We start from the raw sequence: 18554 nt of genomic DNA on the forward strand, positions 1-18554 counted from the left end.
CCGTGGAGCTTGCCCGGCATGGAGCAATGCAGAGGATGGAGGGCAGGCGGGAAAGAGGCAGTGAGGGCGACCGGCTGCTCCCCTCCTGTGCTCCGGGGAGGTGAGGATGCCTTTTGGAAAGAGGTGGGAAGAAAAGGGAGATCTCTAGATCTGCTAGACCTGGTCCTCCACAGGGGTGTAGCACCATGTTAACATCTCAGCCAGGGCACTAGTTCTACAAAACTTATCCCAGGACCATCGAGCCACGCATTAGGGGCTATCAACCCGGAATCCCGTAATGTTCAAGCTCCAGTGTGTTCAGGCTGGGATTCTATTTAATGAAGAACTGGAACTATATTTTATTTGACCTGAGTGAAAAAGAGTTTCAGCGTGCTACTGGTATGTCTCTTGAATGTAGAGAAACGGACTGCTTGCTTTTTGTCGGGAGCTCTAATGTCTTCTCAGGCTTTGCTGGGAGATTAAATTAAAAAAATGAAAAAAACAGGGGTTTGTGGTTTTTCAATGTCTTTTGAAACTGCTAAGTGGGTTTATACGGTTATCCAGAAAAGGTAAACAGAAAGTTACTGAATTAGGTTTACATGTAGACATTGAGATAAAGCATTACGATTAAAATCTTGCTTTCACCATCTCTCTTAAATGTAGCAGCTGATGTTGTGTATTCTCAGCAATTAATGTTTTACTGCATTTGAAAACTGGAGCAGAGAGACTCTCAAACATGGGGCGGCAACAAGTACATCCAGCGACAGAAGCTAGCAAAACCCAGGTCAGAACTGAAGCAGGGACGAATGCTGATGGCAGCGATCCGATCTTCAGTGGTGGCAGAGCAGGGGCTGTAGGAAGCCGTTGGACGCGGTGGGAAGCTGGGATCGGGTCCCTTCCCAGAGTGTGGGAACACCAGAGCTGCATTTGCATAATGGTGCGAGCTAATATTAGGAGCGGCTGGGCTCCCAAGCAGGAGTTTACCAAGGGTTCCTTCACTGTGGGAGAAAGACTCACCTCTTTCAGGTTAAAAAAAATAAATAGGACAGAGATGAGTGTTTACTTGTTGATGCACAAGTTCTTTGAAAGACCAACTTCTCGGAAAATTGTTTTGGATGAATGTGCCCGGCCCCCTCGGCCAGTCAGACTGCATCTGCGAAAGACCAGCTTAGGCATGGGGAGAAAAGGTGATCCCATTTTATCTTCCAAGGGCAACAGAAGAAACGGGACTGTGCATAGCCTTACCTAGTGCCCAGATTACTCTGTCGCTGTGGGCTCTCTCTGAATGTCACGCCGTGGCCTCTCGTGCATTGCCCTTCCCTCGAACGCTGAAACTAAGCATGCCTTTTATTCTTTCTCTGGCCCAATCATGGAAATGTGAGTTTTTCATAAGGAAGAAAACTCTGATTTTTTTCAAGCACATCGAACAGAAAGATCTTACTTTATAGAGGCTTCGGATAACTCAGATAGATAAGAACATTGCCACGTATAAGCTAGAATTGAGATGTAGCTCTGGAAAACTAGCTCTTATCTACCTGCCTAACAAGGGCCATCTCCATCTTGCATGGTGAAGTAACTCCCTACTTGCCAAGATCAAATGTGCAGCTGAGGCATTTATTCAGTTCCTAAAGTATACCTATACCTGCCTGGAGGCACATCTACACAGACTACAGAGTTGTTTACATAAAAACAAGAAAGGGAACCCAGAGCGATGTAGCCTCCTCTGGTAAAAAGTCAGACCAAAAAAATCCCACTCGCTCATGAGGACTGAAAACCCTTCAGGCCTGGCTTCAGGCAAAAAACCTCCGCAGATAAGATAAGCCTGGCAGCAATCCCAAACTGGATCCCAAACTGGAGCTCTGCCCAGCCAACTGGGAGAGCTGGGAGCCGTCCAGGGGTAATACCTCCTGCTCTGAGATACAGAGCGAGTGTCAGGAGGGGTGAGAAGAGCTCCCCGGCTGCCTCTGCGGCTGGCGGGGGAAAAGGGTGAGCGGGGACGTAACCACGGTCCAGATCATAAATAACTTTACTACGGAGTAAACCCACCGATTGAGCAGGCACTACAACCCGTGGGACGCCAGCGCTGGGTTTTCCACAGCAGGAGTACATCGTGACAGACGGGTAGCCGGGCTGCTGGTGTCTGTGGGTGGCCTTGAAGTCCAGTCCCAGGTAAAGTGCATCCTAAATGCTGCTGCGGAACAGAGCTAACGATCGTACTAACAAGAATGATGGTCTGCGTTTGGCTTTCTGGCTTGAATCTTCCTACTGCCTTCTTTGGCAGGCATAGTTAATAGCGCAATTATAGATCTCGGCTATCAGCTAATGTATAATTTTACAAATCTCAAACAGCAGTTGATGAGAACCCCGCTGCCAGCGTGAAACCTGGCTCTCCACCCATCAAGCAGCAGGGTTGTCTAACATGCCACATCACAGCAGGAAAAGGGCCCATTCTGCTCTTCCTGAAACAGAGTTGGAGGAGGAATTTGGAGGTATAAGATCATTCAAAAAGAAAGAAATTCAAAATGATTCAAAATAAAATTCAAAATCGTTCACAGTAAAAGAATCAAATAACATTTTAAATAATTAAAATAAATTAATCTGACAATATGAACACGGCAAAGAAAAGAGTAAAGCTCCAAAGAACAAAATTAAAGAAATATAGGGCTGCTTTTCTATTCTCGCTCACATCTGCCCGGCGTTCTTGTAGCAGTGTGGAAGAGAGTTAAAGCTAAGCTAGTCTTCCTCTCCGTCAGGAGAGATGGGTGCCTGTCCTAGCCCTGTGCCTGTGGGATCTGTATTGCTATTGCTTCGAGAGGTGGGCAAGGTCTGATATCCCATCTACCGGCAGAGGAGGAAGAGTCACGGTCATATTGCTTGCCTAACAGGGTGGCCAGTCCCTTGTAGTTGGTTCAGAAACAGCATTCTTTGTGCACAGGGAAAAGGCAAGAGGGCACGCTCGGATCCTGGTCGGTCGCTAGCTCAAAGCTCGTGCCGACCCTGAAAGCGGCACGCCAGGACGTATCGGCTCCTCAGAGCTCTCTGCTTGGGAAGCCTGGTTCTCTGCCTCCCTCCAGCTCTGCTTAGGAAGAAGAGGGCATTGTGTGGGTCGCTTTCTCTCTGGTATGAAGGGAAAGGGTTCCCATGTGTGGCCGTAGAGGAGTTATTGTTCTCCTCCTCTTTCTTCTCTCCCACAAGCGTAAGAATAGATGTAGCAAGACGTGTTGTGAAGGGCATGCTTGAATAGTAGGGCTCTTTTGTCAAGTGCAAAGCAACTACAGCTTCAGCGTACTTCAGTTTGCCTTATTTAGGTGGAATTAACAGAGTTCATGTGCACCCCCCTCCCTCAGTCTATTTCTGGGCTTTGCTAGTTTATGTAACAAAACTTTCACATCAGTTTGGGCCCAGATCCCGTAAGAGTATTCTGGCCAGATTTGAAGGTTAGGTGAAGGTCACAAGGAAACAGAAGTAGATATACAGCTGGGAGCACACTGGTTGCAGAGGAATGGACTGGATGCCTTTGCTAACGATAGGATCTGCAATTCTATCTGGCTTGGCTGTTCAGGGAAAAGCGATGGGAACGTTTGAGAGCTACCCGCTCGGTATCCCAATATGTGGACGCCTTTGTTTTTCTGAGCTAGAGCTCTGTCGTCTGATGACACCCAGAAATTATAAAATAAAATGAACTAAACCCCAGATATAAAAACTCACAGCAGCACTGAACTTTGCACAGTTTAATTAAAATGCCTAATTGGATTAGCAAACAATAATTTGGATTATTGGATTTGCCACACAATAGTTTTCAAATGCATGACGAATCTCAACAAGTGAAAATTCTCTCTGTTAAGTGGGGCAGCAGTTGGAGTTCTCTTATTTTTCCTGTATCTTGGAAACACCTTTCTGAAACCTTCATTAAAAACAAACAAACAAAAAAGGGGAGCAGGGTGTTTCTCAGGAACACTTGAAAAAAACCCCAACAACTTGACAGGAACTTTGCTCTAAGTCCATGATTATCAATAGCATCTACTAATTTGTCATGCCTGACTTGTAGCTCACTTTAGCAGCTTGATTTTTCAGGCTGGACTAAGCGTCTCTCCTTTGAAAATGCATGTCCGTGTATACCATGTCACGTATCTAAACTGAGCAGCAACATCAAACATTTAATATCTCTAATCGTGGTCTGTGGTCATTGCTCTGACTATATCTGCTGCTCTGAACAATCTTGCCTAAAAATTGAAAGAAGATGTCATGCTAATGCTTAATCTTGAAAATACCTGGGAGCCAAGGCGTCTGTAGTAGAACCAGCAAACAAACAGCATGGATTTAGCTAGATTAGTGGCTGCTGATTTTTCCAGACAATAATCTTTCATATCTGACAAAAGAAAAACTGATTTAGATGTCTGACATTTTGCAAACATGGTTAAAATTTAAAGAATGGAAACAGTGAGGAAGGCTGGCACTCATCAGAATACAAAACCCCAAAGCCAGTCAGATGTCTGATTCCTAAAGAAATGCCTAGGAATTGGAAATGCTGCAAATGGATTTTCGCTCTAGAAGCTTGCTGGAAATGTCACCAAAATATGATTCCCGGTAATTATTTGTAGCCCTGGACAAGCATCATTGTTCCTGACCAGCAGCGTGAAAGTAACATAAAGTGAATATGTGGAATTCTGTTTAAAACAAACAGCTCGACATTATTTGCTCAGCTAGAGAGGAGTATTGTTTCTGTGAATTCCAGCCATAATAGAAGTCTGAGCACAATATTTCAATAATAGCTTAAATAATCCTTGATCAAAGAGCAACAGGGTGGTATTAAGAGCCAGTTGGATTAAATCTTCCTCAGAGAAGAATATGGAGTCCCAGACCTTACCACCGCTCCAGATGAATTCACTGGAGGGACCGGTCCTTTCTCATGCTCCTGGGGGATGCAAGCAGGCAGCGAGCGAGCAGGACAGGACCGCGGTCCCTGGGCAAGGCTGCAGCGGCACCTACACCTCCGTAGGTGTAGAAAAAGGATGGTGAAAGGTCCCCAGAGAAAGGCACGTTGTCCCCACAGTGTCCTTGTGACTGCCTGCCTCCTGTGGTCTGAGGGACCGGAGGCACGGCTTCGGCCTGATTTACCTTTGCCTGTCAGATTTGAAGGGCTGGTCCCAGTCCTGCCTCTCGTGGGGCTGCCTTTCTCCATCCACTTATTCAATTTTTTTAGCGCAGCTCACAGCAGTTGATTCTTTCCCGGCCCAAAAAGTAGAAAAGGAACTGGAAGAAAGATGCGAGGGTGACAGTTATCACCCGCTGCCTGCTCTAAAGTGCAGAATGAAAGGCAGCGTCCGGATGGACTTACACCTGCGAGACACTGTATTTGAATAGATTTATGCGATAGTCACCCCTCTGCTGAGTACTGCCAGATGCCCAAAGCCTTGCTGGCTGGCTTCCCGGCATAGGGAAAACAGTGAGATGAAGTCTGCGTGGATGGGAAGAGCTGGAGACAGCAGGCAGGGCAATCCCTTCCATCTCCCCGCCGGTCACTGAGGAGACACCGCTCGCTTCCCGGCGAGGGGAAAGGAAAACAAGGAAAAAGTGTTCGGATGCAATGCTGTCGCCTTGTAATACCTGCCATTGCAGTACAGAAATTGTTCGGTTTCCTACCTGTAACGTGTATGTACCCGTGGCTTTCCCTATATCCAGAAACAGGGGATCAGAAAGGACATTCTGCATTCAGTCCTTGGTATTGCAGATTATCCCACCACCTTGCTCCGTACCTCATTTTAAGGCAACTCTTGGTAAATCGAAGTCGTTTGCTGTCTGCAAAATAAAGGAAAACAAGGTGGGCAGTGAATGTAAGTGCTGTACACTGGTCTGCTTAGGAAGAGGCACTCCCGAACTGAATCCCGCCTGCCCGAGACCCAAGCCCTGCAACACTTTGAAGGCGTACAGAATAACAACCTGTAGTGCGTACATACAGATCCTGAGTTATTCGGGCAAGTCTGGCAGCACCACGTCAGCCAGCTTAACCAAATAATCTACTCGTTCTTAGTGCTTTCCCTCATTAAAGCATTTTACAAACCCTGCCTTAATTAAAGTTCACAGCAGTCCTGCGCGTTAGTAAAATGTCATTATCCCAATTTTACAGATGAAAAAATTGCAACAGAGAGGTGAAATGCTGTGCTTGAGGCCGCAGAAGGAGACAATTTTAGGGGCAGGATTAGCCATCGGGAGCTCTTGGCTCCTCTGAAGGCACTGAAGCTGGGTGCTGACATCTCCTGTTATCCCATACTTACCCTCCGGAACCGGACCGTGCCAGGTATGTGCCAAGGAGAAAGAAGAAATCGGCAACGTGACCTTGCTGGGGCTATCGTGGCGTCTCAGAGAGCTGCCCTCTGAACAAAAAGGGGCCGCAAACAAGTTACAGCAGCCTCTGAGGCTGGGCCAAGCCACGGCAGGCACCGCACCACCTTTGACCGCTGCCGGATTCGGGACTTAATCCCCCAAACCACGCTGCCTCGCTGAGCCCGAAACCTACTGGTGACCGCAAAGATATCGAGGACGGCTAGCAAGCTGTTGCAAAGGCCGATCCGAATGCTGTGCCATTTGCAACCCATCTGGAGTGACGTGGGGTGCAAACTTCTACTCTGAGTCATGCGGCAGAGATGTGAAGCTGGGTCTCCCACCTCTTGAGCCACCACCCTAGCCAGAAGGCTCAGATGGGTGCAGCTGACACTCCTACACCTTCCATTTTCATGTAAATGTTCAAAAGGTTTCATTTTTCCCAATAGGAAAGGAAACCCCCTTTCTACGTGTTAAAAAAAAAAAAAAAAAAAAAAAAGGCGAAATCGCCCCAAAGCAGGATCATCACCCACTGCTCAGACGAACATAAAACATTTGGGTCAAAAGACACTTCAGGACGGCTCTAGTCCCACTGCCTGCTCAAACCAGGGTCAGCTCTGAGATCAGGCAGGGTTGCTCAGGGTTTTAGCCAGTTGTGGCTTGAAAAACTCCAAGGATGGAGATTACACAACCGCCCCGGGCAACCTGCTCCAATGCCTAATTTTCCCCGTGGTGATTTGTGTATTATTTCCTTATATCCAGTTGGAACCAGTTGGACTGTTGTCCTAGAAAGAAGTGTGTCATTTCACCTGGTTGTGGCCACCCCCAGTAATTTTTTCCTTTGTTTGAACCTCTGCTTAAAAATAGTGAAAAAAAAAAAAGACTGCAGAAACTTTTCAGTATGGATTTTAGCACAGTAGCACACTGTCAAGATCTCGTGCTGCAGGCTCATGATTACATCAGAAGTCTGATAAGAACATACCTTTTTTGTGGCAGAATGCAGCAGCTTTTTAAAGACTCAAGCGTTATTTCGTTATTTCGTTTCCTCCCCTTGTTTTAATGAGACATTGCTTTCAGATCCCTGTAATGGAACACAGATAAGAGGTCTCTAAAGCTCTCAAGTTTACATCACGTCTTAATACCCTAAGGCATAGATATCATGATTGTGATTTACTGCTGAAATTCACCTATTATATTCATGTTGCATCAGTAACATTAGTCACCTGTTACTTTCTGGAAATTCTTTTCTAGAAACATAATACTCAAATTTTCTTGTGGAGTTCTTTCTATATTTACTTTCCTGACTTGGGGTGGGGGGGGGGGAGGAAAAGGTGTCACGCAGGATCTAAACTTCACCTGAATCACCCCTTAGTAATTATACATACACCAAATCCAGGAACTCAGTATGCCATGCGGGTGAAGGAGGAACGTGGGTCTCATTCGGCTTTGACTGTTGTAACCACCTGCGCCATCAATCTGGTCGTGCCCGTAACTGCGTATTGCATAGCTGTGAAATATTCGGCTGCGTTTGCTTTGTCCTGTGTGCAGGAGTTACGTGGCGCTGAGCTTGCACGAGAGCCGCAGCCGCAGCCAGCTGCGGGAGGACCTAAGGTGTGCCACTTACCTGGGGCCGTTCCAGTGCTGATGTTGGGAGAAGTGCCAAAGGGCGACAAAACGACTTGTTTAGTCCACTGGTATTTTCCTTCGTCTGGTAAACAAGAGAAATGTGGCACGGACTCTACCAGGCTGTTCTGCCATTGGTATCTTCTGGGAGGGGTGGTTAATGAAAGGAGCTTTCCCGTGGAGTGAAATACGGAGGGACGGCGTGCTAAAGCTGGCGCGGTTCAGCCTTCGGACGCTGCCGTTTTCCCAGTCATGCCTGGGAGTGGTATCCAGCCAGCAAGTTGTAACCCAACTCAGGTGCGCTCACGCGACCTGCCGTGGCTGCCGTGTAGACATATGGTCTGGTTTTTGCTGGAGGCCAAAAAGTGACAGTTATTTATATCTCTGTCTCAAGCATGGGACTGCACTCTTATTCCTCACCAAGATGAGTAAGATGGAATAAGAGACTCTTATTCTCATCCTCTCTTTTCTCCCCTCCCTCCCCAAAAGAAAGATTTTGGTTGGTTTCTATTATGTTTGTTTTGAACAATCATGTAGTTTCAACGTCGAAGTGTCTGATGTGAAAAACACCTCGGTATACTCTGACAGAAGTTGACTATATCTCAGTAGGATGAAGTCCTTGCATTTCTAAACACAACGTTGGTGTTTTCTGTTTGAAGTTTTGCAGTAAGCCAGCCGTATAACCACTAGTATTTCAGTGAAAATTAATACAGAAATTCTTACCTGCTTCTGTGTACCTACCCCCTCCGGACAAAATAGTCAAGGGGAGCCCATGTCCTTTTGAAAGCAAGCAGCTGCTGCCTTGGAATGACATCCTGGTAAATTTGACATGTAATCCTGTCGGTTTGTGACCCTGCTAGAGTGAAGTGAGGTTCAATTAAGTACTGAGAAGAAAAAAATCATAAACAGAGTATTGTGGAGCTTCCCCTAAACTTAGCTGGGAGGATCTTACTTGTGCTAGAAGCTTCAGCCTGCTGTCCCTGGCATCTCACTCCGGAGCCCCAAATGCACGCAAAGCGCAGGAATAACTTCACTGAAGCTCATAAATGGGGCAGGGCAGCACACGGATCGGGACCCCAAAGCCTCCAACCTTAAGAGACGGGAACGGTGCGCGGAGCAGCTTGTGAGGAATGCGCTGCTGGTGCCCCTGACGATGCACGAAGCCTTAAAAGAAGAGTTGATGCCGATTTTCCTCCCTCCTGCATCGAGAAGAGCTAGGAAGCAGCCCCAAACACGCTGATGGCTGTCACCCGCAGGGGTGCACGGGGCTTTCCCCAAACACAGCTCAAACCGAAGTTTTGCTGTGATAATACACGAGCAGGCTCCTCGAAGTCAGTGGGAGTCCACGCAGAGTAACGCGTTACCCGCCACGAGTAAATGCATCACAACGCGTTTCAAATAATATTCAAGGGCCCAAATAAAAAAAAAAAAAGCCTATCTCCAGCTGCTAGAAACTGCGTCAAGAGAGAAGTTTCCTTGATTTCAATGGCATCACCTGCAAGAATAGAATTGCCCACATCTGTAAGTCAGACCAGGGCCTTGAAGCGTATTTCTCCTGGAGCGAGGATTGCATGGCTGCATTTTGTGAGCATAATTGGATATTCTGCCTGTGCTGAAATCACAATAATAGACCCGATCTCTTGAATCTGGAAGAAGTCTTACAAGCCTGCTTTCTCGCCCTGCCTTATTTTCATAGGCCAAATACCTGCTGTAGGAAAAATACACAAAAGAAACAGCAAAACCCCATACCTTCTGCTTTGGACGCTGCTAGATACGTTCCGGTTTCCAAAGGTTTGTTCCATAACCAATAATTAAGTGCACTCTCAATCCATAAGATGTATAAAGCAAGCAAATTATACAGTAGCATGTCTTACTTGTCTCTCCACAAAAATAATTTTTTGTAGTAAGCAAACACAGCACGGTTTGGATCCAACCGCTGTTTCAGCCGAAGTATTATTTAGATTCTACATTATTTTCATATCCGTGGTGAAATATTTTTAGTTAAGAAAAAAGAGTTATGTAATGAAATGCTTATACCTGTAAATCCATAGTGCTGGAGCATATAGGATATATTAGACACTTCTGGTCATTGAAGTTATAGATTCTCCTCCTCAGTCTGAGGAAAGCGTGCGTGGGGAGACAGTTATCAGCGAAAGTATCTGTCACAAAACAACATCTCTAATAATATGTTAGTAGTTCCAAACATGAAGTGCAAGAAAGGTGATTTCCTTTTCTTCTGTTTCCCTGTCCCAAAATTGCCACCTATTTCGTATCTATTCAAAGGTGGAAGGCATCAGCTGCCTTTGATCTTTAACAGGAAAACTTGGAAGCAAATGACAAGCTATAAAGAACATGTTTAATAGACACTGAGTATTTCCCTACATAGGCGCAGCCTGGAGAAGCAGAGGCCAGCAATGAATATGTGATCTAGAAACCCCGCCTTCCTGCAGCGGTGCGTAATTTGCATTAATTATGTCTATAGCCATTACATCTGGCACTAGCCTGGGCTTCTCTAAGCAAATGCGAGATGCCATAGTTGTATTTAGAGTTTTGCTTTGTTTGTCAGTGAATTGGGCTTTCTGTCTTTGAGCAGAGTACCCTTTTATCAGGTGTTTGATAGCCATTTTTTCAAGGCCAATTTCACAGCAAAGGTTCTCTGTTTAAAATTTTTAGCATTGCACAGAGAGCATTCTGCAACCTGGATGTGATTATATGTTTGAAGGTGTTTAAACGATGTTTGAAATGCTGAGTTTTATTTTGATGTGTAAGATTTGCAAGTTGTGGTTAGTTATACATACCAAAAATAGCTTTTCAAGAATGTTCAGCCAAATGGTTTGCTTTTATACAAGAATATAGACAGAGAGCAAACCAACAAAATTGCAGATTTAGTCAGGGAGTTATTGCTTAAAAATCTTTCAAAATTTTCATATAATTGCAATGTGAGCTGAAGAAGAAATCTTGAAGTGATTTTGCTCTGAAACTCTGTTAGCAGTTCTTTGAAATTTTTCCTTCTCCCCATGGAAAACTGTGAACTCCTGCAAGACAGCTGCCTTGTTACACTGGCAAGTGTCCTGCAACACACTGTCTGCACTAGCCTGCAACGCAGAACTGCCTGGGACTTTCTGTCCTGAGGCAAAACAAGTCTAACAATCATTTACCTGCTTCAGTGTATTTTTTATGAGAAGAAAAAAAAAATTATATGTATGTAAAATGTATCATATAATTAAATATACTGTCTATAATAGGTATAGTCTATTCTAGATAAGATATGAAATACACAAAAATATATAGACAATCGAGCCTACTTTCTGCAGACCTTCTAAAAGGGGAGACTGTTCTGACATACAGAAGCTTCAGGGATCCTGTATTCTTCAGGAATCTAAACATTTGAGAGACTATTTCCACAGCAGTTCTCAGGCTGAAAGTGACTAAAATGTAACCATTTTTACTACTACCTGGAATAGCAAAATTATTCCCCATCAATTTCATATACTCATGAATATGCATGCACTACTACTTTCTTTGCAAAATGGGAGAAATGTGAGAAAACTAACTTTTGTCTCCAGAATATGTTAAATATTTCACTTACAGGAATCCATGAAGACAGATTTTTTTTTTTTCCCCCCTGGATTCTACCGACAACAGGAATTGATTCACTGCACTCTCCTCGGAGAAAAGGTGCTTGGCATAGCTGCAAAGTAGGTCTGTCTACTAATAATGCATACACAGATAATGCGTATGTGCGTACATACGTACAATAAAGTACCACTGCTTGGAAAAGCTATTGGAGGCATATTCATCATTTTGCTTGGGCCTACCCAACCTAGTGCTGAGAATAGCTGCTGGAGATGTCAGCAAGTGAAAAAGAGAGTCCCACCGAGAATAGCAAAACCACCAGCAGCACCAGCTACCAATTCGTCCTCTTTGCTTATGCATACTAAAGAGGACTTGACAATCCTACACGCCGTTGTATCAGCGAGCATCAAAGTAGGTGCCAGCTGATGGTTTGAAGAAGAATATATTCTTATTTCTTCCCATCCGCCAGGTTTCTCCGTGGCTCCCCACCCCCGGGAGATGTTTGCTAGCGAGGGAGAAACTTGGCTCGCCGTTGCGGGAATTGAGAAATGGGCTATCGCCAGTCCTGGCAGGAGCTGGCGTTGCCTACCTGACCAGCCTACCAACCAGCGGGGACACGCAGTGCGTTTTTAGGGCTGCTGCTGACATTAGGACAGGCAGAAGGGTTTTTACGTAGCGCCGTCAGCGTCAGTGCCGACTGCCTCACTTGTTTAAAAATGAGCCTGCAAAATTTATTAGATGGAGCCATCTGCTTCTCAGCCATTCTCCTACACTACCCCTGACAGTGACTGTCAGGAGAGAAACAATGAATTTATGGCAGTGGGTGAGAATCAATTGCTTTTCTGATTCCTCTTCCAGAGCTACTGGAGCCCTGACAGTGCAACCTGGAGTATCTGGTAACACATCTCTTTTGAACTTTTAGGGTGTAGAGTAAGTATTTGCGGTCACTTTTACTTTGCTCCTTGCAAAAGCCAATGAAGAAGACCCTGCAAAGGAGTTGTGAAGTGTTCGCAATCACTATCGTTAATCAAGCTAAGCAAGGAGGTGCTTCACAGTAACAGCCCTGTGGTTTTCTTTTTTTTTTTAAAAGGAACCTGTTCAAAGGTCATTTGGATCTTATTGGGATATAGCCGCTGATTTCAATAGGTTTTGAATATGGCTATGGGTGTATGTTCTTTAAATGAGGAGTTTTCATTAACTGATTCCAGTCTGGAGCATGCATTTTTTTCTTAGAAACACATAATCTTCATGGCAAAATTACTTTTGGTTGTGAACGCTTCTTGAGACTATGTTTACTCCATTACTAATGAAAACTGAAAGCACTGTGGTTTTTTTCTGATATTTACCTGATGTGAAAATCAGGTGCAAAAACTACAAGATTTTGTCAAAACAAGAGAAGAAATCACTTCAATTCACTTGTATTGCAAAAGAAATGTATTAGTTATGCTCCTCCCACTCCGGATCTAAATAAGAAACCGTATGTCCCAAACATTGGCTGCTTTTCAAACTATACCGGTTGATCTAACTAACAATAATACTTTTGCCTGCAAACCTCAGATGACAAAAATATGGACTCTGTTGATGTTAACCAGTGATTTAAGGCAGCAGCGTAGCTGATTTGTTTCAGCAACCCTAACAGATGAAAGAAACAGGTGAAAGAAGTTGCTGCCATTTCTAGAAGTTGATTCACGTGTCCTCAGGAGTTAGTTGGTTTTACCTGCTGCATATGCTGTGTATGTTCTTGGCAGGGGCTTATGGAGGAAGCCGTTCATGAGCAAAGAGAGGCACCAACAGTTGCTCAGCAGAGAGAGGAGCCCTTCATGTATCACCATGTGGTCAGCTGCTCTTCTCTATTTTAGGATCCCCTGTAAGTGGCGGCTATGCTTATTCCCATTTAAGAAAGCCCAAGCCCAGGTTGACTTGGTGACCCGTCCTGGAGCTGCCGGGCGCCGGAGGAGTCAGCGTGCCAACAGGGATGCTTGCAAAGTAGCCCAAAGAACACGTTTAGGAGAGAGTGGGCCATAAGCCGTGCTCATCTCAGGGCAGAGCACCAGGAGCCACTGCTGTCTTAAAAATTTGCAAGTCCTTTATCTCTTGTGGATGCCTAAAATCCTCGCATTTTCCTCCCTTCGGTATTTTTTAAGTATTTTGGTGTTACGAATATGCCAGCTCATGAGGGCAGGTGGCAAAAGGCTGTTCCCTGCTCCAGACAGCTTAGGTTAGGGTCTCCCACCTCTCCAGGCTGTAACACATGGAGAGTTGGGACTTGGGGCACTCACGCTTCTCCTGGAGAAGGTAGCCCTCTTTTTCATGGCATTGCTAAACACCAAGTGGAAGAGAGAAGGAGATCACGGGTGACGCAGGGACAGCGCAGTCACAGCGTTCCTCTGAGGACAGCCCTTCCCCGGGAGCACATCTCAGATCCCACCACCCTGTGCACAAACTCGCCAGCTGTAACCGTGGCCGTACAGAGGCAAGTTCATTCTTGCGCTCTTTCTCGCTCTCAATAAACACTGATTTATCCCGTGCAAAGGGGAGCGGTCGCGTCCGCCCGGCCGTCGCGGCTCATTGCTGGGCAGGAGTTTGAGGTTGCCCTCGAATCGGGCTCTGCTGGTGGGACAGACGGAGGAGCACCCGGCCTGTGATTCTGCTACGTCAAATTTGGGGAAAGGGAAAGCTACGGGAACAGTTCAGCTATTGTTTGTGAGTAGTTTGTGGTATCGGGAAGTACAAAGTAGATACAGCGAAACCAAGAAGTATTTGCACATTGTTTGATTAGGTCACCAGAGAAAGTGAGACAGAAACTTAATGTCCTGAGCAATGCGACTGGGTGATGATTATATTCCTAAGCCTAGAAGACACAAATGAGTGAATTATAAAAGAAAGGGGAGAAAAACGTCACGTTATCTGTTGGAATTGCTGCAAGGTCACGAAAGTGATTCACAGAAATACCCACAACTTACCAAGAAATAATGCCTGTGTCTCACCCCATCCGTAGCAGAAGAAAGCTGACGTGTGCAGAGCTTCTCGTCGAAAGCACTGAGCACATCATCCTCCTCCTCCTCCTCCTGCCTCACCCGGTGGCGTAGCAAAGCACTTCCAGCTTTCGCTGAAATCAAGAGTCGAGGACATGTAACATCTACCTGAACTGTTTTGCACCTTGCAAAATTAGGTGCTATGAGTTTGGTGGTTTTTCCTACCCAGGCTGTGCAGGGTACCTGCTACTCTTGCATGAGAGCGAGTGCTAGAAAGCAGAGGCAGAAGTACTTTCTGGTATTCTCTGGAGCGGTTCAGCTCTAGCTCCAGCAATCTGTGTCTTCTTTTTATAACAGCACCTCTCCCTGTGGTATCTTAGCACTTGCTAAGAGGTAATCTCGGGGAGTAAATACATGTCCACTCCTCTGAGTTGCCTAGATTGGATTTGTCCTTTAATTCTATGTTCTGGTGGGATTGCTTATGTAACAGATTTTTTTTTTTCCTTGTGAAACTAAGGTTGCAAGTCCATGGTATGGAGAATTAGGCAAACATTTCATATCATAAAACTACAGCCTGTGGGTGTGATGGGCTTTGGGCCAGCATCTCTGAACAGACAAATGTTTTTTGTCATTTTGGGGAGTTAGGAAATCAGACAGATTGCACAGAGATGAGAAATAGTAAATGTGTTTCATTAAAAATTATTTTCTCAAGATGGTTTCAACAAAAATATTGAATATTGGAAATGTCGTTACACCTTTTTCAGCATTGCAAATGTAGGCCAGCATGCCTGTTTTAAAGGAGTAAGAGGGAGGAATAGAAATAAAAGTGGGTAAAAAGCTTGCAACAAATCCCAAATGTGTATTTATTTCTTAGGGAAACAATCAGTTTAGCACACGTGTTGATGGAGAGGATGATTTCCTAGGAAAAAAACCCACAACACTTTCTCTTCAGAAAAAGGACTTTGCATGCACAGGTTTGAATGGCTGCATGAGGGACATATGCATGGCATCATTTTGGTGTCTCGTGTTGGGGCGGCTTATCGAGGAGCAATAAAAACCACCCATGAGCAAGCCGGTGAGCTGCCTTCTCTGATTCTTCCCAGAAATGCCCCTTAGGCTGACTGGAAAGGTTAACACCTGTAGGGCAGAGTCCTCTTTCGGTAGATCTGGGCAGAGTCTGAATGGGAGCAGGTCCCCGTTCAGAGAGGGACACCCCACCAATCCCTGGCAGGATGTTTTCTTCTGCTACCTCTATTCTATCTGTTTTCTTTTACCCCGCTCACGAAGGATGAAATGAACGCAAACCAGACAATTCCCCTTGCAGAAACCCCGCTCTGGCCAGCCCTGCAACTACAAAAGTCAAATCGGGGGGGGGGGGCTCTCTTTCATCTCCTTGGCAGCTTCAAGACCAACCGTCCCGCTCAGCCGGGACCAGTATGACTCGAGCTGATGGACCACTTGGCGTAGGGAGCCAGCATCACCTCCCAGAAATAGCCAAGCCAAAGGCGCACACGAGCAGATTTTGAGCGGTGTGAAGCGGGGCCGACGCTGCCTTTCAAAGAGGAGGGAGGTGATTAATTAGCTGCCCAGGCAGTGTTGTTTTCCTCTGCAAAGTAATCTCTCTTTTGGAGCTGGGAGACACGCTGCTGACGGTGCTTCATCACTCCTTCGGGACGCCGAGGTACAGGCTCACCGCAGCCCTGGGAGGACGATTAGGGCTCGGGAGGGTAGTGCCGGGTTCCTGCACTGCTGTCCCAGCTCCGGCAGGTTTGCTGTGGGGCTACAAGCTGGTCGCTTGGGTTTTTCTGCCTTCATTTGCCCCCCCAATGAGTTAAAAGATGGGCTTTGTGGATTAGTTATTTAATAAATCCTATTGTGCTTTGCATATGCAGCACATCATTTAAGCATCCCTGTGGCTGTGCACGTTCGTTAAAAGCTCAGGAGTGGTTGTATTACAGCAGGTGAGTGTATTTTGGCAGCCCCAGTTGCACAGATGCATCAGGTTGCGAAGAGAATTTAATGTGATTTCAAATAAACCATCTGAAAACGTTACGAGCTCTCCCATTTGTTTGGATTAGCATAAGCTCTTCCTCCCCTCATCTCATTTCCTGCATGTTTAAACTACAAATACAGCTGAATTTAAATGTAATCCTCATGTCTTTACCAACTCATCTTCACTGACAAAAGCACATCATTAAGAAATAGTAGTGTAAGGGGGGGACTAGCCCCCCGTTTCCGAATGTGATGAAAGCAAACCCATCCAAAACTGTGCTAGTGGTTTAAATTTATCCCCTAAGCACAATAAAATTGGTATCACAGAGCTTGCAGATACAAAAAAAATCTGAGTTCAGGTTTAGCAAAGCATTTCGGTAATTTCGGGATGCCTTCCTCAGTTCATAAACACTCATTACATGTAAGCAGACCTGGTGCCTGAAGAAAACGTGTACTTTAATCTATTATTGATTATTTTTACAATCTTCAAAAGCAACCGGAGTGTATCTCAGGGCAGAAGTGGAGAAGCTGAATGTGCAGTGCGTGCCCTGGGGATTTGCCAAAGCCAGTTCCACCTGCAAAGTAGCAAGGGGTTGATCCAAGCCCAGTGCAACTGGGAGAGGAGAGTGGTTATAACCTGATACCCCGATTCAGTAGCACCGTGCAGTTAGACAGCGTATGTTTGGTTTGGGGCTGGGGTTTTTTGGGGTTAGTACAAGATGGGCTTCTGCAAGAGCCATTACTTTTAGGCAGAGGAGTGTTTAGGACCTGAAACAACTCATCACCGGGAAGTTGAAGTGAGCGCCCTGAAAAATGGTCCAGCTGTGGTTTGCTTTGCTCCGGCCAAGGCTGGGACTGTGGGAACTACAACCAAAGGTACCACCAACCAGACCCGAAAGTGCATTTCAGAGCAAGTCATTTCAGTGGAGGAAACTAAAAATCACTTTTCAGGAAGACTTCTTACCAGAATGCCAAAGTCTTTAGAAAAACTCTCTTTTTTCCTACAATTTAGATACTCAGATTCCTCTCTGTTATTGCCTGCCCTGCCTTGGAGAAAGTAGTACCACTGGAAGAGATGGTCACTGGAGGCACAGAAACATGTAGCTTGGTCATCACCAGCTGTCTCAATAAAAGCAGAGAGAAGCGAGGCACCAGGGTGGCCTGGTGCAGCTCTTGTGCTGTGGCAAGAGGAAATGTACAGGGAAACCTGCGGCATATATACACTGTCAGAGATGTCACAGTGGCCGTACTGAGTCAGACTATTTGCCAATTTGGCCCAGTATCGAGCCTCTGACCAGGGTCATAGCGGACACGTAAGGAAGAGTACAAGAACAGGTTAGGCATGTTTTCCCAGACTACTCTTCCAGCCTTCGAAAATTTGCAGCTCCTGATCCAGAAGGGTTATTCTGGTCTTTAAAAGCCTGCAGTGGATATTTGTGAATTCACCCAGTTGTTCTTGACCCGATGTGAATATTTTACCCCATCTCTGTGAAGAACCATTTCCTTTTGCCAGTTCTGCCCTGGCCACCCTCTGGTGTCACGGGGTCCTGGTGGGACACCAAGCTCACGTGGGACAACCAACAGTCATTCCCTACCCACCTTCCCATGCCGCTTGGTGGACCTCTAGCACATCCATCCTTGGACACGTCCTTTCCTGGGCTGGACAGTCCTGGTCTCTGGGGCTGTTCCTGGTGTAAAAGCCATTCCACACCTCTGAAGATCCTCGTTATCCATCTCTGAACGGAGCGGGTGCCCCAGGGACCCTGGCTGGGGTGGACGGTTCTGCCACCACTACTCCTCCTGGGAGGGAGGTGACCACAGGAGCAGGTCCCTTTCCTCCAAAATTAGGTAAGCTGGGGATGGGGGAGAGCTCAGGGAGGGAGATGTGTGAGAGAGAAACCCTTCACCCTGAGATCACTGGCCCCTTCTCCACAAGTTTAATACTTGATGGCATAGCAATGGTCTTTTTTTTTTCCCCAGCATATCAGTCCTGTGAGATGAACCTCACCCTTCTCACGTTGGCCAGACTCACCACCGTGAGCCTTGCTCTTACAAACTGCCCGGCCTTATTGCCATGCCGCGCTGCGA

The 18554-nt window shown here is 46.0% G+C and overlaps 1 long non-coding RNA gene across 2 annotated transcripts; it reads left to right on the forward strand.

Annotated features, from left to right (window-relative positions):
* The first annotated feature begins 1876 nt into the window (after positions 1 to 1876).
* Positions 1877 to 15546, forward strand: LOC142028840 (uncharacterized). Of its 2 annotated transcripts, none has more exons than XR_012649722.1 (3): positions 1877 to 2148; positions 10310 to 10375; positions 11515 to 15546. It is a non-coding gene; the product is annotated as an uncharacterized LOC142028840 (long non-coding RNA). The 2 variants fall into 2 exon arrangements; XR_012649723.1 differs by lacking the exon at positions 1877 to 2148 and adding an exon at positions 7701 to 9714.
* Positions 15547 to 18554: the final 3008 nt, after the last annotated feature.

The sequence above is a fragment of the Buteo buteo genome, chromosome 3 (genome assembly GCF_964188355.1).
Source record: "Buteo buteo chromosome 3, bButBut1.hap1.1, whole genome shotgun sequence".
NCBI classification, from domain to species: Eukaryota; Metazoa; Chordata; class Aves; order Accipitriformes; family Accipitridae; genus Buteo; species Buteo buteo.